Source organism: Mustela nivalis (genome assembly GCF_964662115.1).
Source record: "Mustela nivalis genome assembly, chromosome: 11".
Classification (NCBI taxonomy): domain Eukaryota; kingdom Metazoa; phylum Chordata; class Mammalia; order Carnivora; family Mustelidae; genus Mustela; species Mustela nivalis.
In genome coordinates this window covers 59,439,795-59,462,883 of record NC_139030.1, presented here as the reverse complement: position 1 = coordinate 59,462,883, position 23,089 = coordinate 59,439,795, and the positions used below count along the sequence as shown (strand labels likewise).

Here is a 23,089-nt window from a genome sequence, read left to right as displayed (position 1 = left end):
CTCTGTGATTCTTAGACCCTGATATGAACAATATATCAAAATGTAGACTCTGGCACTTAGGTGATCACTTGGCACTTACATATCATAAATCCATGAGCACAAAAATAGGCACCAAAAAGACTACATATTTATCTTCTTCCCTTAAAGATTGTGTTTGAAATAAAAACATGAAATAGTTATATTCTCATAGGAAACTTCTAAATCTCCTAGCATATATTGGTGATCTCTAGTGTGACAATAACTCCTTAGAACAGAATAATACATTTTCATTTTCTCTATAACTTGAAGTAATATAAACAAAGATTAAATAGCCTTTTAATGAATTTTATTTTAGTTTAAATTGTCAGGGCTTCTTTCAATTATTCTAAGTAAGAATCACCTGAAACAAACAAAAAGAGAGAGAGAGAAAGTTTATGTATGATGGAATTCATGCTAATCAACTGCAGAACATGAGATGATTATGATGAACTTAACTGAGCTGATCCTAGATCAACTCCAATTTTCAACCTACATTCTCTTATGGGCAAGATCATTACTGTTTCAAAAGCACTTATCCATATCCTCATAAACTTATTAATGTACAACTTCATTTTTCTTCATTTAAAAACAATTTCACCAGAGAGATCAGTGTAGAATGCTTCGTAGGATTACTCCCTTACTCACTTAGATTCATTCTGCTCTGTGACTCTATTAGTAATTATTTTCTCAAGATTTAAAATGTTTTTCCAGGACAAGTCTCTCACATTTTCTGAATTCAGTTCAAAAGTTTAAGTGAAATAGTGCAAGTGAAATATCCTACCCTAAAAACTGGCTGGCAACTCCTTGGTCATAGCCAAATAATGTCACTGGCAAACATTGACTGAGGTTAGGCTCTGCTATGGCTTACAAAAAAGGAACCTTAATTGTCCAAGAACAGAAAGGAAAGACTATATTGCTCATTCTTATGCTTCAATATGCATGTACCTCTTTACCAATCAAGGTCATTTCTGAGTACTTGTTTCAGAGAAAATTCTAGTTGTCTGAGGATTGAAGGTGTCCCACTTTACAAAAGAAGTTATTTTAAGAACTTCTACCCTATTTACATGCTGCTTGGGAGTACAGTGGATATAAAATAACTGCCTTTGTCCTTAAATGAAAACCTTTTAAAAGAAGCAGGAAAATTTAATACAGTTATGGTATGTGTACTCTTGAAACTTGCACATTATATGCTCAGTTCCTCCCAGACAGAAAGCTGGAAGGGGATTCCCTGGGCAGGGAGTCTTCACTCAAGATAAGAGGATAGAAGGACTCAAAGGCATATCAAGCCTGAGGAACAGGAAATCTCAAAACCAAACATGCCAGGGGGTAGAGTTAAGAAGGGGGAAAGACAAGGCAGGGACATCCAAGTTCACAAAGAGGAAAATGATGCTGAGGGAAAGCAGATGGGGATAAAATCAGGAGAATAAGAAAAGAGGAGTGGGATTGCAAATTAATTGCTTAGAGCGAAAATTTTTCAGACCTTTTCAATAGCCAAACTCTTTGGTAAACAAAATTCCTTTTACAAGATTTTAAACTTAAGGCCAAAGAAAGCCTGAAAAGTCAGTCTTTATCCATGACTAAAGTTCTAAAACATAAAGCTTAACAGCTGTCACAAGCTATGTTTCCTACTAACAGAAACCAGTCTGCAGTGAGCATATATGAAGTCAACATCTTGAGAGATGGAGGTGGTGAGTTTTTCTGAGGCAAACACTGAATCTTGCCCTTTCATTGGCTTCATTTGTTCTATCTTTGTTGTATTCCTCAGCAAATGTTTTTGGTTTTGTTTTGCTTAAGCTATATTCTATTGTAATTAAGAATCCTGACAAATATTCTCAGGCCATTTAAAGGTTTGGCAGAAAGTAATTTATTGATTGCAGAACCTCTCAGCATCTCCACAGAACATCAATGTTCTGCAGATCCAAAACTGAAACTCCCTGCCCTAGTAGCTATTATTTGAGACTTGTTTTTCTAGACAGAAATAGGTATAATGTGTGGTTGGTGTCAGGGATGAACCTACACATATTTCATTATTCATTCAACATATATCTTTTGGATTTCTGTTAAGTGCTAGCCATTGTACTACACATATGGTCCACTACAGTAGACAAAAGAGACATATTGCTCCCTGCTTTCATGGTACTTACTAATGGCCTGGTGTGATCATGGGCAATGAATTACAGAAAGCAAGCTTCCCTCACTATTGATGGTTGCTACTCTTGCATAATAATGCAATGAAAAATATTAGTGCTCAAATGAATATTCTATATTTATCATGAACACTTAATTAAAAGATCAATATTATTTGTGAAATGCCTATATTACCAGTCTTAAGACATACTAGCTCAGTTTATAACTACCTTAAAATCTCATAGAACATTTAATCAAGAGACGAATTCGACAGAGACGAATTAAACATTTGCCATAAAGTAATGAGGCTTTATTTTATACTAGTTATTGAAACCATTTTGTTCTTTTAAAATATTGAGAAAATATCTTTCTTTACTTCTGAAAACATGTTAATTGCTAGCCCACATTACTTTCCTTAGCACTTAAAATGATTACTTATGCATAGAAATGATTAAAGAATTCCTTTATTACAAACCAAGATCTTCTAAGGATAACTAATCCTTAAATAGTAAAACAATTAAGTCCTAAGGTGAGATTTTTGGTGTAGTACCACGACATGAATTTGAAAGATTTTTGCCACTATATTGAAGGACAAGCCTGGGCTTGCAGGGTTATGTAAGTATAGTTGCAATCATTTATCAGAAAATACTTTGGGGACTGTTACCATAGTAGAGACAAATAAAATCATTCAGGAATGCAGGTGAGTATTTCAAAGTTCCATAGTCTTTACAGTAACAGAGGCACAAGTAGAAGGTGGGAGAGGGCAAGACCTGGATTTGAATCTGAGCATTGAGGTTCATTTTTAAGATAAAATCACAAGAGAATGATCCCAAATTCCTTCCTTTGACTGACAGACAGTCTCTCTTTCCCCATGAGACAGGAAGTGCTGACCTCACCAGACATATTCACATTACAGGATCATCATTTCACTGCATGTACTCAGATATAAACCTACTTCCTTCATCTGACTCATCTGATTTTTTTCATCTTAGTTTCTCACCTCTAGATTTTGAGGTTGTACCAGTACCAGTTTAAAATAGAAGAAAAGATCTGGGTTTCTCTGCAAAGCATTCACCTTTCTGCATTGACTCACCATTGATTTATTCCTCACTTATTTTCTGAGCATATACTATGCTCCAGTAACTGTGCCAGGTGCTGGAGCTACAAAGATGAGGAAGACACGGTCTCTATCCTCTAAGAGCTTTGAGCATTTGGTCTCTAAGCTCATGATAGTGCTCTCTCAACTTTTCTAATCCATACTCTTTTTTTTTTTTTTTTTTTTTTTGACAGGAAGTTGGATTTATTGGTGGGCATGAATATGACGGGAAGGGGTAGTGCTAAGGTTCTCATGAGTGCAGAGCCCTCCATTTGTCCAAGGGACCACGGTTAGGGATGTATTTGACCCCACAGCCATCTGGGATAAGCCGCTTTTCAGCCACCATGTCTTCAAATTCATCCGCATTGAACTTAGTAAAGCCCCACTTCTTGGAGATGTGGATCTTCTGGCGGCCAGGGAACTTGAACTTGGCCCTGCGTAGGGCCTCAATCACATGCTCCTTGTTCTGCAGCTTGGTACGGATGGACATGATGACTTGGCCAATGTGGACCCTGGCTACTGTGCCCTGGGGCTTTCCAAAGGCACCCCGCATACCTGTCTGCAGCCTAAATTGGAGATAGCCATGAGGTCAGACCCCAGCATACACCAAAAGGGCTGTCTCCAAGGTCCCTTAGGGCAACCCATACAATCAACAGGCTGCATACACTACCGAGGAGGCTACTGTTTGCAGCCATGGCACACTGGGCCCCCACAGACAAAGAGCACAGTCGGCTTAATTGGCTGCAGTCTAATCCATACTCTTAATAAAATTTTTATTATATCCTGTCAATAATGGATATTTACTATTTGTAAATTATAACAACTATAATAGGTTATTACTGTTATTGTATTCCTTTCATCTAATATCTCAGGGCAAAATAAACCCTTAGGATAATGTTCCTACATAGCAATAGTTGATATAAATCTATGGATTCTTTTAATTTAAATCTTTTTAAAAGATTTTATTTATTTATTTATTTATTTATTCATGTGTGTGTGAGAGAGACTGTGCCAGAAAGAGAGTAGAAGCAGTGGGGGAGGGCAGAGGGAGAAAAAGAAGCAGACTCCCCACCAAGCAGGAAGTCTGACACAAGACTCAATACCAGGACCCTGGCATCATGACCTGAGCCCAAGGCAGATGCTTAACCAACTAAGCCACCCAGGCACTCCCTATTCATTTTTTTCTTAGATTTATTTATTTGAGAGAGAGAGAGAGAGAACAGAAGTGGAGGGAGGGGCAGAGGCAGAGGGAAAGAGAATCCTCAAGTGCAGATCTTGAGTGCAGAGCCAGGACACTGCTCAATCCCAGGACCCTGAGCTCACAACCTGAGCTGAAATCAAAAGCTGGCCACTTAGCTAAACAAGGCACCCAGGCACCCCAAAGTAAATCTGTATTTTAAATGATCTTCATAATTTAAGTCTTCTTCAAAATACAATCAGGCTGCTATCCTTACTGTTTTTACTTCTAATAGGTCTGACAGCTGGGCCCCTGCATATTATTGACAGCCACATGCCATACTGCTGCCCAGGAAGTCCTCATAGACATACAGAAGAGTGCACTCTGATAGCTTCTTGTTACTTGTTGTATCTACATTACAAATATCATTAAGAATCCAGGGTTTTTGAAGGAATATACTTAAGGCATTTGCCCAATTATATAAAGGTTAGTTTTGTTTTAAAAAATAAAACAAGTTAACATCGTTAAGTTCACTTAAAACCATATGAAATTAATTTATAGCATTTCAAAATATGCTGAATATGAGGAAATGAGTTAGAGTAAACTTGGTATAATGGGGGAACTGAGTGAAAGTACCAGGATGTATCCATGCATTAAAGATAAGAAAAGTTAACTTTATTTCCTTAGATTTAAAATAAATATAAAAAGATTAATATTGCCTTCCTATACTTTCCAGCATTGGGTCAATTTTTCCTCCATCTGGGAGAACACTGGCCTGCAGAGCGAGACAAAGATCCTGACATCCAAGACACTGGAGCATAAAGGGCAGAAAGCTTCATTTCGCTTGAGGTGAAAGGCCAAGGTAGACAGAGGTAGGGCTAGAGACGTGTAAGGTGACTCCTAAAAAGCAGTAAGGTGGTTTCATCACATATAGGAAGAGAGAAGGCCTCAGAAGACACAGCTTTTGAAATCAGGGAGCACAAGAGCAGGACATGTTTGGAGGAATACCAGCAAGCAATTCTGCATGCCTACAGGTGAGGGGGCCAAGTGGGCAGCCTTAGATATAGACAGAAATAATGGATGAGAAGAGGGCTGACAGAAATCTGCTGGTGCCAAGAACACTGATGGCTTCAATTTAGAAAAGGGCAGCCAAAATTAAATAGATGAGCTGATGAGAAAGCAGATCACAGAGGTGGATAGATTTTTAAAGATAAATCACTGAGGAACATGTCATATTAAAAGACACAGCTGTAGAGTTGCTTTCTTGGTAACCAAATAAATCAGTCCTATCTCCTGGAATATCACAGAGTAGAGCAGTTATCCATAAAAGCCTTTCCTTGTACCAGTTATTTGTGGGTTAGACAAATGGAATAATTACATAATAAATTTGATTTTAAAGGATATAATGATCACTTTGCCTTTAAGGGCCAAAGAGCTTTCTGAATTCTAGCACCAGATATTCCTCTTTGTAGCCTTGTTACTCTTCAAAACCTCTAAGAGACTCTGGGGATTGACCAATGAGAGATGTCTAGGTCCAAACAGCTGAACAAGTCCTTATCATTGAACTGTATCCTATCACTGTCTACCAGCTTTGAATTTATTTACAAAAACTAAAACTTAGCTATCCATTAATGTATGCATACATTTAAACACCACTCTTATTATGTGAAATTATCACATCATACCTTAAATGTCTTATAATTTTGTCAATTATGTCTCAGTAAAGCTGGAAAAAATATTACTATTCTATGTTTGGAAAATGCAAATTTACGAAGAAAGACAATATACTATAGTTAAGCCAAAGCAAAAAATGCCACTAACAAATAACCAGGAAACTCAGTAGAGGATCCCAGGTTGCATTTGAACCACAATAAAAGAATAATATTTTATAACTGGTTTCTCAAAGGAAAAAAAATAGAAATATTCTGGGATAGCCATAAAGAAGAAAAGAGATTTGTGTTGCAAGGAAGCATGAGAAAATTCTACATTAAGGGGATGTTTTAGGCAAAGCTGTCTAATAAATAGCAGTCCTAAGGCTTAGCAGATGTCAGGGAACTCTTAGCATCGAATCACCCTGAATTCTTCCAACTCTTCTCACTTTCGCTTGCAGAAGGAAAAAAGATCTGGGAAAACCCACACTCCATAAGGCTCTAGGAGTGGGGAGAAAGAAAGAGAAAAACTTTGAAAGTCAGCTTTTCTGCTGCTCCCTTTCTTGTGTCCTATACCCTTACCAGGGCCCCTCTCATTTAAGATAATTCCAGATTTAGCTCATACGCAGTAAAACTTGACCACCTTATTCTTACCACACCTTGACAACTAAGAATTTTTTCACTATGCTTCAATAATGTAATTCTGTTGTTTGCTCTTCTTCTAAAATGAGTTATCTTATTATAAAAAATTCAAATAATACATAAAACACCCATCATAATCCTCTCCCTTAGAAACAGCCATTTTGTGATTATTTCTTCAGCTTTGTTTTCTCTTTCATTATTCACTGGGTTCCTTAATCTGAACAATAACAACAACAACAAAAAATCAAAAACCCAATTTTTTAAAGATTATATTCTTTATTTTAGAAGTATAAAAGATGTTCAAAATCTATCAAAGCAAAAATGCTGCATTCTCTCTCTCTCGGTCTTTTTAAATTTTAGTTGAGTATAGTTGACACAGAATATTACGTTAGTTTCAGGTGTACAACAGAGTGATTCAACTTCACTATACATTATGCTATGATCACCAAGAATATAAAAGTGCTGCATTCTTGTAGCATAAATGTAATGGAATAAAAACCACCAAGCAATAATATGGTCTCATCTATTTAAAGGAATAGCTCTAGGCAAAAAGTGAAGTAGCTAACAAACTTGCATTTCTGCTTTCCTGCTTCTTGGGCAGCCAGAAGCCTAACCCTGAGACTAGGAGCCTATCCCAAGTTACTCCAAGCAGTTCCTCCACCTGAACAGTGACCCATACCTGAGAACAGCCCCTTTTTCTCCCCTATTGTCCTAGGAAAATCCCAAGATCTCAGTTAGTTGTTTGAAGAATATTTTCTGATTAATTTCACATTAACACATGATTGAAACAATGGTTACTTTAGCAGAGACCTTCTAAGGAACATGCTTGTTAACACAAAAGTATCTCTAAAGGCTAGAATTTCAAGGTGCATGATAAAGTGAAATGGAAGAACTTCAGTAGTGTGCAAAGATAATTTTTATTCGAGGAACTACCCCCAGTGAAACTGAAAATCACATGAAAACACTGTTGCGCATGCTTGAGTTCCAGCATAATGCTCATCTGGTTGGGATATAACACTAGAAAAGCAGGTAAGAGCTGAGCAGCAAGATGAAGGGCTTTGGACAAAGGTATAAATGGATTCAAACCCACACTGTACCTAGCTGGAGGAATGCCTTGGGGTCAATGCTGTTGCTATTACTGTTGAGATTTCCAGACCTCTTTCATCGCCTGTGATGTAAGATTGCTTTGGGGAATAAAAGCAATAAAAGAACATATATAAAGTGTTTGTTGGAACACAGTAGGTACACAAAAACAGGAGCTACTGTTCTTTGTGCTATTCTTTTGGTGTCTATACAACATGTGATAAACTGGGGGGTTGCCAGTCTTTTGTTAAGCAATAGTTGATGGAGTGGCCAAGGAAAGTCAACTACTACCCAAGGGGGAACAAAGCATCTCTTATTATACCATGTCATAGCTCTTTGAAATGGTTAGAATGTTTCAAAATTTTTCTCCTAAGAGAGGTTACAAACCAGGCCAAATTTGGTCCCCAGTCATAATTACTTTAACCTTTAGGTTTTCTATCTGAGTTAGTTAGTTGCCAGCATTTAACAATAAGGAAATACGTCATAAAATCTATATTTCCATCATTTTTTTAAAAAATTCATATTTCCAGGAGGCCTGGGTGGCTCAGTCGGTTGAGCGTCTGAGTTTTGGTTTTGGATCAGGTCCTGATCTCTGTCAGGTTCATGGGATTGAGCCCTGTATTGGGCTCCCTACTCGGTGGGGAGTCTGCTTGAGATTCTCTCCCTCTGCCCCTCCCTCCACTGGTGTGTTTTCTCTCTCTCTCTCAAAAACATAAATAAATCTTCTAAAAAATTCACGTTTCAAGGCTTATTCCCTAATGAAAACAACTGCTGGAGTAAGCAGCAGTTAGCTTTTTTAGGTAGAACATATGTTCTCAAGTTAGCCACGGTCCTTGTCATGCTTTGTAGCACCCCAACATGGTGGAAGAATGTCAGTTGCCATTAGTCATCTGATTGCATTGTTTCCTTGCTAACTTTAGGCTTTCCCACTAATTTTCAATTCTGGCCTAGTTTCTATGGACATTTGAGTTAGTGACCTCTGCCACAAGAGCTAATGAGCATATTCCACAGTACGCAGTAGGGTATTCAGGTTCTGAAACCTGATAATCTGGGTTGAATACTGATTCTCCAGATTACTAGTTTTGTGACCTTGGGCCAGTTACTTTACCTCTCAGAGCCTCAGTTTCTTCAACTGTGTAAGAGAACGAGTAACTGGCTCATCTCACAGAACCATTGTGATGTTTAAGTAATATAATGCATAAGAAGAGCTTTTCCTCACACCTGGCTGTAAAAAGGGGCATAATGTTCACTACCACAGTGACAACAATGCTGAGGACAATGCTGATGACAGCTGCTATTGTGACTCTCACCATTACTGCTAGTAGCAGTACCATGACAATTACTAGACTAGTGTTTGTCAAGAAGGATAAACACACTTCTGGGCTTACTTCATTCACACCTGTTTTCACAGGCTAAAAACTGAAATTGTTTGGAAAGCCCTAGGGAACATGGAGCCTTTCAAAAGTGGGAAAGAGCAGTTTCTGTCTAATGCTATGCAAGAGCACAATGAAATGGGCCATGGGATGAAGTAAGAGAGCTTCTAATCTCAAAGGCAGTGAGACCACCAGCAAGCCAGACTCACACGTTTTAGATAAGATAATCCAGCAGACAGAACCAGAATGGGGGAAAGGACCTCTAAAGACATGGGGCTACAAAGCTCCAGAGGGGTGAGGGAGGTACCCACAAGTTGGTACTGACCCAGGGAAGACAAGCCTTTCTCTCTGGGGAAGAGGTACTGAGGCAGAACAATGGAGGAGTGGGAGAGTACAGCTAGAGAACCAAAGACAAGACTATAAGAGAAGGGAGATCATGTAGATGGTGCGAATTTCACCATGTGTGATGGCACACAATCAGAAATTACTTCTCCTTAGGGCTTCCACAAAGTGGAGAAAAACAACTAGGCTGTGTACCTAATGTACCTAACAGCCCCAAGGCAGGACTTTCATCACCAACACAACAACTAACATCCATCTTGTACAAAGTACTTTCATGTTTATCATTTGATTCCAGACTAGCTATAGGATATAGTATCCTCTTATTCTACAGATGAATAGTGAAGAAGAGATTAAATCAATTGCTTAAAGGCACAAAATCAGTAAATGCTGAAGACTGCTAGAGCTTAATTCTTCTGAAACCAATTACTTTGCACTGCTTGCTGCACCGTCTTCAGAAATTGCATTTTGATCACCAAGTGGTTTCCAGGTTTGTTTTTTCCTTTATAGTTTTCTTAATTTGCCTAAGGAAGTTTGTGTTATTGTTTGTTTGTTTGTTTGTCTGAATGCAGATAGATATGACTTGGTTGAATATGGAAGAGAAAGGCCAAAAAAAGACCTGTCAAAGACTGGGCCAGCATAGCTAAGAAGATCAATTTCTCTAGGGTGTCAGACATAGGGTCACCAACAGTTCCAAGTACAAATCAAAGTAACCCGATTTCCCTACCACCACCCAGCCCAGACCAATGGAATTGGAGATTACAATGTAATAACATTTCCATGCAGGATTTATAGTAACTTCATCCAAAATATCTTTATCCTCCCAATGGATAGGTTAATCTTGTATTATTCTTGTCGGAATGAAGGATTACAGTCAAGAAGAGACTTTAAAAAGTTGTAGGAAAATGTAACTCAAAGGAATATTCTCTGCCAGGATTTGGAACTTGCCTGTTTAGATAGTATAAGTTTGCCAAGGACTTTCCAGTTAATACTATGCTTTCAACAATGATTAGAAAGTAAAATGTATTATCTCAAACTGGAGTAATTTTTTTTTTTGCAGGTCATGTGATTTTGCTTTAAAAGATTTTTCCAGAGCTGAGAATAGATCATGTCTCTAAGGCGCCCAGTCCAGTGAACTAAACAATGTGGTTTCTTCACTCTTAAATGGTCTGTTTTGAAATGAGCAAATCTTAACACTTCATCAAGCTAAGAAAAGAAACAAAAGGAAAGAAATAGTCTCTTAGGCCAGGAAAAGCTGAGCTCAGTTTGAAGATGCAGAAGCTGAAGTTACCTGTAAGGCTGCCAAGTGAACCTGAATCAATTGATTCAATTTTTTTTTAATCAAACAAAACTCAACACAAACCTATTTTTCATTTTTTCTGACCCAAAGTCTGCCTTTCAAAATTAGGTGAAATGCCTATGAAACCCAATGATATACAATAGATTGGCAGATGTTGATATTTCATAAGATAGGGATTTAAGAATCCAGCGTGTAGGTTTGTAAGATGGGAAGATGGGGCTTGCAAACAAGGTGTGCAAGTGCACACAGACATACAGACACACATATTTACATGCCACACATGCATGGATCTTCTCTCCAGAAGGCCCAAAGGTACTCATTTCAACCACTGAGGGAAAGCACCTGCAACACATATAAAATATCTATTACATCACCCATTAAAGTGTATATTTTTAGAGCAACTGACCTTTATGTGAACTAAACAATAAGCTGTTCACAAACCTGACAGAGAGCAGCTTTTCCAAAGTAGAAGAGTGAACCATTGTCCCTAATGCACCCATCAAATTGAACAATTAAATGACATCTAGCACAAAATTTAAAAATCCATTGTAACAAAACACTGCTAAGATTATTGGTCCTGTGTCCCAAAAAAAAAAAAATTATTGTTTTTCTCTGGCAATTATTTAAAAAAGAAAAAGAAAAAGAACTAATTTACTTATTTATCCGATGAATGGCCTGAATAAATTTAAGCCCCAGCAATTCAAGCTGCCAAACTAACTTGCACACTGGTGGCCACAGGCTAACCCTAAAAACACTCTTAATATCAAATAGTTATTGGATGGATGAATTCAAGTCCTAATTCCTGGGTTATTAGTTGCATGAACTTGAGTAAATTAGTTAACCTCTTAGCTTTCACTGTGTTTTGTAACATAAGTATCATAATACTAGTTGTCTATTGGAAGTTATACTATATGCAGTTACAAATGAAATCATATGTGAAGAGTTTAGCACAGTGCCTGGTGTAGAGCAGATGTCCATTAAAGGTTAGCCATTATAGAGTTGAGAAATCTCATAGGGTGATCATATAATTTCTCTTCCAAGCCAAGACACTTTTGAGGTTGAAAGGGAGCTCTATTAGCCGTATGGTGGCAGGGATAGAAAGTCAATCTAATCATTGTACAGCACAGTTTAGTAGCATAGAATACTGTAACTATAGACTAGGAGCAAGATTTTAGTGATGAGACACATGAAATATAAAATTGCATTAGTAAAGGAAAATGCCTAACTACCTAGCTATGCAAATGAAAGACTCAGGTTAATGAAAAATTTCCAGTTTTGTGCAACAAAATGGATGAAGCTAGAGAATATAATACTAAGCAAAATAGGTTAGAGAAAGACAAACTCTGTACAATTTCACTGATCTGGAATTTAAGAAACAAAACAAGCAAAGAAGAAAAAAAGAAAGAGAGAGACAGAAACCAAGAAACAGACTAAACTATAGAGGATAACTGGTAGTTAGCAGAGGGGAGGTGGGTGGAGAGATGGGTGAAAGAGGTGATGGGGATTAAGGAGTGCACTTGTTGTGATGGGCACCGAGTGACGTACACAACTATAGAGTCACTATATTGTATGCCTGAAACTAATATAACACTGCATGTTAACAATACTGGAAATAAAATGAAAAACTTAATAAAAAATGAATAAAAATAAAAATTTCAAGTTTTGTAATCAACTGGTGGTATGATCATACCAGAGACTACTGTCAGTGTCAAAATGTTTTCTAGCATTCTAATTTAAACAGGTCAAGCTTTTTTGCAACATCACTTTACACAACACTTTGAAATTAAGGGTTTTTAACATTTGCATTTATCATATAACATTCTTAACTATTCCTTAGGTCCATATATATCTTCCCATGTGGTGTTTTTGGCATAGTTTTTATGCTAAAAATTGAACTAATGTTTAAATTAGGGAAGAAATAGCACAGCAATAATCCAAATAATCAGGCCAGGAAGGCAGTAATCTGGATAGTGCACCAAAACATTCCACTCACTAGAGAGGACCAGCTTCCTCTCTGACATCCTTAACTCAAACATTGTGCTTATAGCAAATTAGCTAATCCATTCAGAAATTTATAGGAGTGCAATCAATAAATGTTTACCTAAAATCATCTCATTAATTTTGATAACTTTATGGAGAGCTTGTGAATGTGTATATAGAGGATTTCATTAGCCCTCTTTGCAAAGAAAAGGTGAATTACCAACTGACAAACAAATTAGTAGCAATATTAAAAGGGAATTTGTTATGGGAAGACCCTGAATAGCCAAAGCAATCTTGAGAAAGAAGAACAAAACTGGAAGTATCACAATCCCAGATTTCAAGATACACTACAAAGCTGTAGTAATCAAAACAGTATGGCACTGCCACAAAAACAGACACACAGATCAATGGAACACAATAGAAAGTCCAGAAGTAAACCCATGCTTATATAATCAGTTAATTTATGACAAAAGAGGCAAGAACATATAATGGGGGAAAGACAGTCTTTTCAATAAAAAGTGTTGGGAAAACTACACAACTACATGCAAAAGAATGAAACTGGACCACTTTCTTATACCATGCACAAAAATAAACTCAAAATGGATTAAAGACCTAAATGTGAGGGGTGCCTGGGTGGTTCAGTGGGTTAAAGCCTCTGCCTTCGGCTCAGGTCATGATCCCAGGGTCCTGGGATCGAGCCCCACATCAGGCTGTCTGCTCAGCAAGGAGTCTGCTTCCCTCTCTCTCTCTCTCTCTGCCTGCCTCTCTGCCTACTTGTGATCTCTGTCAAATAAATAAATAAGATCTTAAAAAAAAAGAAAAGACCTAAATGTGAGGCTTGAACCCATAAAAATTCTAGAAGAGAACACAGGTAGTAATTTCCTTGACATGAGCCTTAGCATTATTTTTCTAGATGTCTCCTGAAGCAAGGGAAACAAAAGCAAAAATAAACTACTGGATCTACCCTAAAATAAAAGGCTTTTACACAGTAAAGAAACCATCAGTGATCTACTGAATAGGAGAAGATATTTGCAAATGATATATCCAATAAGGGGTGAATATGCAAAATGTGTAGAGAACTTTTACAACATAGCACCAAAAGAACTAATAATCCAATTTTTAAAAATGGGCAGAGCACCTGAATAGACATTTTTCCAAAGAAGACATCCAGATGGCCAACAGACATGTGAAAAGATGCTCAACATCACTCATTATTAGGGAAATGCAAATCAAAAGCATGATCAGTTATCATCTTACACCAGTTAGAATGGCTAACATCAAACTGGCAAGAAGCAACAAATGTTGGTGAGGATATAGAGAAAAAAGAACTCTCATGTGTTGTTGATGGGAATGTAAACTGGAACATCTACTGTAGAAAACAATATGGAGGTTCCTAAAAAAATTAAAACTAGAAGTACCACATGATGCAGGAATTTCACTACTGAGTTTTTACACAAAGGAAATGAAAACACTAATTCATAAAGATATACGCACATCTATGCTTATTGCAGCATTATTTACAATAGCCAAGATATGGAAGAATCCCAAGTGTCTATCAACAGATGAATGGATAAAGCAGATTATATATATATGTGTGCGTGCGTGTGTGTATGTGTGTGTATACATACACACATATATATATGATACACATAGACATACACACTGGAATATTACTCAACCATATAAAATGATGAGATCTTGCCATTTGCAACAACATGGATGGACCCGGAGAGTATTACACTAAGTGAAATAAGTCAGAGTGAGAAAGACAAATACCATATAATTTCACTTATATGTGGCATCTAAAAAACAAAACAGGGACACCTGACTGGCTCAGTTAGCAGAATATTTGACTCTTGATCTCAGGATTGAGTTTGAGCCCCACACTGGATGTAGATATTACTTTAAGAAGGAAAATACAATCTTTTAAAAATTGCATAATCAATCTAAAGCAGAAACAGACCTATAAATTTATGATGGCTGCTGGGGAATGGGAATGGGAAAAATGGGTGGAGGGAACAGAAGACAGGGGCTTTCAGTTATGGAATGAATAAGTCATGGGAATAAAAGGTACAGCATGGAGAATATAGTCTGGTTTTTTAATAGTGTTGGATGGTGATAGAGTGTAGCTATACTTGGAATGAGCTGTCGAGTCACTATGCTGTAACACTGTGTGTCAACTATACTTCAATAAAAAAAAGAAAAAAGAAAAAGATGTGTGAGGTGTTTTCAAATTTAATAATATGATTTGACAAGCTAGTAGTATAAGATATATCAATATTTTGGGGACACTGGACTGGTTCCATCAGTAGAGCATGAGACGCTTGATCTCAGGGTCATGAGTCCAAGTCCCATGTGGGGGGAAGAGCTAGAGTTTACTTAAAACAATAAATAAAATTTGTTTTTGTTCTTTTTGTTTGAAGACTTTATCTATTTATTTGACAGACAGAGATCATAAGTAGGCAGAGAAGCAGGCAGAAAGAGAGAAGGAAGCAGGCTCCCTACTGAGCAGAGAGCCCAACGCAGGGCTCGATCCCAGGACCCTGGGATCACGATCCGAGCCAAAGGCAGAAGCCTCAACCTACTGAGCCACCCAGGGGTCCCATAAATAATTAAAAAAAAATTAATTCTTAAATTTTAATTAATTAATATAAATATTCTGAGTAAGCAATATACAGTGTAACTTTCCTTCTTAGAGAAAATAAACACATTTTTTAAAAATTGAAAAAAGGGGCATTATGGGAAGAGTTTTTAAATTTTGCCTGTTTTTGAAAGACTACAAGAAAAACACGAACCCATATTTGGGTTTTCTTGCGTATTCATTAAGGAACACAGAAAAGATTAAAAAACTACTAAAAATGATTATGTATGAGGCAAGAGGAACATGGGACCCCAAATGGAATAATGGTTGGATTTCTCCATGCATACATTCTGGCATCATTTTAATTTGTGAACCATATGAAGTTTTCAATATTAAAAAAATTAAAAGAATTTTGGGGCATCAGGGTGGCTCAGTTGGTCAAGTGTCTGCCTTTGGCTCAGGCCATGAACCCAGGATCAAGCCTTGAGTTGGGATCTCTGCTCTGTGGGGAGTCTGCTTCTCCTTCTTCCTCTGTTCTTCCCCTCTACTCCCCACTCATGTTCTCTCTCTCTCGCTCACTCTGTCTCAAATACATAAATAAATAATCTTTTTTAAAACTAAAAGAATTTTTAAATTGTTGGTTTTTAAAAAGTAAAAAGTCTTTGTTTTTTTAAGTAAAAAGTCTTAAAGAGACTGTTTTGAATCTACAAACAATGAAACAATTTAAACACAGAGGAAGAAAAAGTACCTCCCTACCTCTTACAACTATAAACTTTACTGGTCACGACAGATGATGATGAGCAAGTCTAAATGAGGAAAACAGGCCAGCCTTATAAGGGTAATCCATACAAAGACAATAAAACACACGGACACAATTCACATTTGATTAGCAATCTCTTATTACCCATATTTTCAGTGAATTTGCAAATGGAGATAGAAGCAGAGGAAAAACTGAAGAAAATATTGGAAATATGTGCAAAATATTTTAAACTTAATCATTTACATGAATAAAATGTGTTAGATGTTTAGTTGATTAGCATTAAACATTAAATTAGCAGTTCAGTGAGACTCAATCATGTTTTTTTAAAGTTCCCCAGGCAAGTTAATGACTTCCTTATTTACATATTTCATATTTTGTGGTAGTAGACACAATAGGAATTATTTATAATAATTGCATTTATTGGATAGTATATTTTTGGATATTGTAATAGTTTAAAGTAAATCACATGGAAGAATGGCTAGGGTTCATAAATATATGTATATACAAAGCATGTATATGAATTGTGTGTGTGTGTGTGTGTGTGTATGTGTGTGTGTTTTATAATTTATATATATGAATGTTATGACTTCTGAAACTATTTCAATGATTATTTGTAAAAACATGAAAATTCTAGATAAAAATTCTAGATAAAATTCTAGATAAAAATTCTAGATAAAATTCTAGATAAAAATCACTATGCTGTAGAAGCTCTGGCTGAGGTCTGAAATGTCTTCACACAGTTATGAAGGCTCTCCTTGTCCTCTCTACTGCCCGAAGCCTAAGGAGCAATTCAGTTCTTTGTAACAGGGCTGACACATAGGGCTGGGCAGGGAGTTCACTACCCAAGAGGTTTTGGCAATGAAGAGAAATGGTGGCTGAAGTCTTGACTGTGCTTGCTTGCTAAGCCACATGCCGTGGCGTGGGGCTGCATCTGTCTGATTTACACAAAAGTGTCCCGTGGGCTACTGTGAGCCCCGAGTCATTATCTGACATAAAGGTGAGACACTGGCCCTTTTGTATTCTCTGATACTCTTCCTCTCATAGTGAGACATAAAACACTACAATGTACACTCTCGGAAAGTCATTTTCAAGTACACGCTTGAGGTTATAGCCAGGTAGACAGATTACATTTCCAGTGTATCCGTGAGCCTGGTTTTGTCCAGTTTAAAATAAGTGTGTCTTCTTTCCTGAACTTCTCCGTCTGTCTGCTTTTCTCCTAGTCCCACTTCCCTCTCTCTCCCTTCTCCTCCCCCTCTCTTCCCCACTCACTATTTCTCCCTCTCTTCCCCCTCTCTCTCCCGGTCAACTTCATCCCTAAGACCTTGAAGAAAACAAGATTCTTTCTGCCTGAGTTTTTGATACAATGCTCAAATTCGGGTTGAAACAGTTCTCTCAGAAGCCATCTGCCACCCAAGCTGTTTGCATCCCTCAGTGAATTCTCATTTCTAAAACTAGGGAGGAATCAAGGGCCTACCCTGGCAGCTTCCTCTGAATTCACCCCTTTTACTCCAGTCGGCCCTACGGTTTTCATTGCTGGTTTCTGATTACCGCAGCTTTCCCCCCAGGCATCATCTTTTTGATCACATGGTCTATCAGGACTCACTCAATCTCAAGGTATCTATCCCTCTATCATCCCTCCATCAAACTGTCGACTTCTTGTTCTTTACATAAATAGCATTCTCCAAATCCACAGCTGTATAAAAACACATGAATTTTTTTTAAAAGGACATGGTAAGCAAAAGAAGGACAATGACAGTTTATGTCCTCTTTAACTGGAAAGAGAGATGCATACAATCAGGATGCCAACACAATTATGAAAGTTTGGCTGTATGACATCTGATAGAAAAAAAAATTAAGGCTAAAGGCTTCTGTAGGTAGAGTAAAATTTAAAATAAAGGGGGTCCAATAAAAATCAGACCTTAAATTGGCCCATGGATGGAGTCCATTATTATATGTCAGGGTTAGTAAAAACCTTGTAATTAGATGCAAAATTTTTTTGTGTTAATTTTCCTGGGGAGAGATTACACAGATTTCATCAACTTCTCAGAGGGAATCTGTGACCCAAATAAGCTTAAAATATTGAAGGAGTGTCAGTGACTGAAACATCAAAAGAACTTCACTCTAAGTAATTGGTGAAATTAACTAGTATTTAACCTATTTTAAGTGCAAATATTAAATTCTATGTGTTAACATTAAAATGGTCTCATTATTGGTGGGAGTATATTTTAGGTCCAGGTAAGCTTTTCAAGACCATATTACTTCATCCATGTTCAAGAAAAATGTGAAGGAATTCTTTAAAGTAGCATTTCCTAAAATTCTGTGATTATGTGAATCACTTGGGTTGCTTGTAATTAGAAAACAAGAAGTATATTACACATACTAATTCAGAATTTAGAGGAAAGAGGCCTAAGAATTTTTTATTCCTTTTTTTCTGAGATTTTATTTTTTCATGAATAGTATTAGGTTCACAGCAAAATTAAAAGAAAGGTACAGAGATTTCCCATACACTCCCTGTCCCCCAAACATGCAAACAAGCCATTATCAATATCCCAACCAGAGTGGTGCATTTATTATAATTGATGAACCTACATTCATATGATATATCATTAGCATTCAAAGCCCATAGTTCTAAGTTCACTCCTGGTGTTGTACATTCTATGGGTTTGAACAAATGTAAGACAGAATAGTTTCACTGCCCCGCAAAATCCTCTCTGCTCTGCCTATCCATCCCTTCCCCCTGGAAATTTTTTTGAAGTGATGATTCTTATCAACAAGAATTTTATGGAAATTTTTGAAAGCTCCTATTAATTAATGTCCTTGTTAATTACACAAAACCAAATGGACTGAGAAAATAAAATCACAGAAGCCAGTGCCCTAGTTTTTAAAAAGTATCACGTATTTAAAGTTATATTACTTTCTTTATGAAATTTTGAATACAAATGATTAATCAATGATAATAGCTTAGAACATTTTTACCTTTATAGTAATATAACAAGTATTAATTTTGTAATTCATCTGTAACCAGATACAAAGGCTTTTCTACCCAATTTTCCCAAACTAGGTACTATAATACATTTACTGAAATATTTAGAGAGCTTCATGCATGTGAGTCTAGGAATTTGATGAATTATCATGCCTACAGTATTAAGAAATTATGAAAGGAATCTTAGTACAAAAAGCAAAAGTTGAAAGAAGCAGCAGGGGATCAAATATTCTCTCTCAAACATATTATTTCATTAAACTAATAGTTTATTCACAAAAGGAATGTTTTTCTAATGCATTACAAATCACCCTAGGAAAATTATTTATAATGGTCACTCTACTGCACAAGCCCAGCTAGTTTATTCTATAGTGCCAGCTTTAATAAAAAAACATACTGGGAAACAGTTTCTTTTTAAGTATTTAATTTTTTAAATTAATGCAATCAGTTCAAGTTCACAAATATTTGTTTAGTATATGTGCTGCCGAAGCGAGCACCACAAATATTTGTTTAATATCTACTACAAACCTGGCTCTAGACTAGCTACTAAGGATAAAATGACGAATAAGGCACAGTCCCTACCCTCAAGAAGATATCCTGTTCTAGATTTATTTTTTATGTTTACTCTGCTTTTCAAAATTTTGGATGAACTAAATCAGAGGTTGGCAAACTTTTTCTGTGAGAGGTCAGATAATAAATATTTTATGCTTTGTTGTCTACAGTATCTATTGTAACTATTCAGTTCCATTGTGTGGCATGAAAGCAGCCAATATGTAATCTAAAAATCATCATTCCAATAAAACTTTATTTACACAAACAGACTGCTGGCCAGATTTGGCGCTTGGGCTTTTGTTTGCCAACCACCAGACTAAATAATTTATGAATGCTTACTTAACCTTTCAAATACCTATTTAACCTTTTTTCATATCCACTCTACTAAAAATGCTTATGCCAGGAATAGTAAAAAGCAGCTATACCAAGGAGATAGGTAATTCAAGAATTACAGAAAAAAATAGGCTGAGAGAATTCAGGAAGTTGTTAAAGGAGGAAAGGCAGTGTCACCTAAATAGAAAACAATTCATCAAGAAAGGTAAAGATCTATAGTGCAAGTATGATAAGGTTACTTCTACGCAATATCACCTTTATAGCTCTAAATTTGTTTAAAATGCAGATGTGTTAAAGAACTGGGCATAAAATCATAAAAATGCAATACATATTCACTTTCTAAATTAAAAATACAAATAAGTACACAAACAGAATGTAGCATCTCCTCAAATACTACAAACCATAGATAGTACTTTTCAACTGAATAATTTTCAAATGTTTTACAAGAGCTCACTCTTCAAGGGAATCAGTGCTTCATGTATTCATTCATCCCTAGGTTCACGTTTTGGAGATTGTTGAATCTGCTCAAGCGGGCATACTGCAGTGCTCAACCCCCAAGGGCCTATCACCATAGGAATAGTGTGTACCAGGCCTAGTATGAGGCGCTTTCAGGAGACGATCTCACTGCACCCGCCCCACAATCCAAGGAGGCATGTCCATGTTAGAAATGAGCAATCTGAAGCACAGAGAAGTAATTTACTCATGGTCAAATATCTCATTAGGGACAGAACCACCCAGAGAAGTTTTGTCTCCAACATCCATGTTCTGAATCTTTAGGGCTTCCCCTAAGGAAAAATAGGATCATACACACCATATCTTATAGCCCTGCCATCATATTCTGACACTAGTTGCTTTGATTGTGGTAAACATATATAGGAAAAGTATGTCTCTGTCACTCATGAAGAAATAATGGGAACAAAGCCAATTTTCAGTGGTTTGATGACTCCTGCTTATTGACTTTTAGTAATAAATTTGAGTCCATACTTTGGTTGCCGAGGGCCACATTTATTATTTTGTAATTTTTAGTTCCAATGTAGTTAATATATAGTGTTATAATAGTTTCAAGTATACAGTATGTTTCAATGATTCCATATATTATTCAGCTCTCATCAAGATAAGTGTACTCTTAATCCCATCACCTATTCACTCATCTCCCTACCCAACCTCTCCTCTGGTAACCGTCAGTTCTCTATAGTTAAGAGTCTGGGTTTTTTGGTTTGTCTCTTTTCCCCCCTTTTTTCATTTATTTTGCTATTTAAATTCCACATGAGTGAAATCATATGGTATTTGTCTTTCTATGATTGGCTTATTTCATTTAGTTTTATACTCTCTAGGTCCATCCACATTGTTGCAAATGGGAAAATTCCATTCCTTTTTTATGGCTGAGTAATATTCTGCTGTATATATGCCTGATCTTCTTTATCCTTTCATCTATCAATAAACACAGGCTGCTTCCATAATTTGGCTATTGTAAATAATGTTGCAATAAGCATATGGGTGCATATATTCCTTTGATTTCGTATTTTTGTATTCGTTGGGTAAATATCCAGTAGTAAAATTACTTGATCATATAGTACTTCTTTTTTTAATTTTTAGGGAAACCTCCATACTGTTCTCCACGTGGCCACACCAATTTGCATTCTTTGAGGGCCACAACTGAATCAGGTGGGGGTCAGAACAGTCAGTGGTTCTGAACTTTTGGAGGAACCCACCCTCTTAGCAAATATGACAAAAGCCACTGATGCTTTCCCCAAAGGAACACACATAAGCATGGTGAGATGGTGCTGGAAATTCACCACTTAATCTCTTCCAGAGAACTGCTGCCAGGAGCAGAGTTGATAGACAGACCCAGCTGTTGCCCCTTGGATTAACGATACTGTTCATAGCAAAACCACACTTCCCCTGGGGATGCTTAGAGCCAATAACTGAGCATGGCAGGACACTAGTGCCAGTGCCTTTCTGCTCGACACAAGATACCTTAACTCAGCAGCTTTTCCATGGGGATTCCCCATCAGCCTGGCTGACGCTTTCTTGGAACGGTACTGGCATTTGAGACTTTCTACCCAATTCTTCCTTCCTTTTTTCCCTTCACAGATGTCAGACCTATCTTGTGCTCTCATTGTTACCTATTTCTGCTCCCTCTCCTTTATCCTCCATAGGTAGGCATTTTCCTATAAATTGTCTAAATCTTTTTTGATGTCTGTTTCTTGGAGGAGCTGAAATGATACTCATAAGCATGTAAGACGTGAAACTTTCCAGAGGGTTAATAAAACCTTGAAGCCCATTTGTGCATCCCTTGGATTTCAACAAACTTTGATACAAAGAAAGTTCTTTAACTTGATAAAAATGACACAAAATACCAAGACTTTGGAAAGAGGAACTAACAACATCTCTATTCAAAGACATACTGATCTGATAAGAATTTGAGAGGCAGGGTTGGGGGTCATGGGGGGTGGCAGGGGGGAATGAAATAAGATGGGACACGGAGGGAGACAAACTTAAGGTTTAATAATAGACTCTTAATATCAGGAAGCAAATTGAAGGTTGCTGGAGGGGAGGGGAGTAGGAATAGAGTGGCTGGGTTATGGACATTGGGGAGGGTATGTGCTATGGTGGGTGCTGTCAAATGTGTAAGCCTGGTGATTCACAGACCTGTACGCCTGGGGCAAATAATACATATATATTAATAAAAAGGAAAAAACAAAGACAGCATACTGTGCCTATAGAAAATATCAAGTAATATACAAAACAAAACAAACAAACACCCACTAAAACTAATGCAAGTTTAGCTAAGTCATAAGATATAAGAATAATATACAATATTCAATTGTATTTCTACATGTTGGTGATGAACAGTTGGAAAATGAAATTTAAAATAGTGTCAAAACTATGAACTACTTAGGAATGTATAGCAATATACATTCAAGACCTCAACCTTAAAAACTATAATATAGTCCCAAGAGATATTAAAGAAAATCTAAATTAAGAAAGAGAAAGGGGCTCCTGGGTGGCTCAGTGGGTTAAAGCCTCTGCCTTCAGCTCGGGTCATGATCTCAGGGATCTATCCCCACGTTGGGCTCTCTACTCCGTGGGGACCCT

At 37.0% G+C, this 23,089-nt stretch overlaps 1 protein-coding gene and 1 pseudogene across 2 annotated transcripts in view; both read right to left on the bottom strand.

Annotated features, from left to right (window-relative positions):
• The window catches only part of CCDC148 (coiled-coil domain containing 148), a gene marked incomplete at its 5' end in the record, with an annotated part of 251,765 nt that overhangs the window by 211,402 nt on the left and 17,274 nt on the right, over positions 1-23,089 (bottom strand).
• LOC309843451 (large ribosomal subunit protein uL16 pseudogene) lies at positions 3,457-9,105 on the bottom strand (annotated as a pseudogene). The gene is made up of 2 exons: positions 9,014-9,105; positions 3,457-3,828 (listed from the first exon to the last, which is right to left on the bottom strand). The product of its transcript is annotated as a large ribosomal subunit protein uL16 pseudogene (transcript).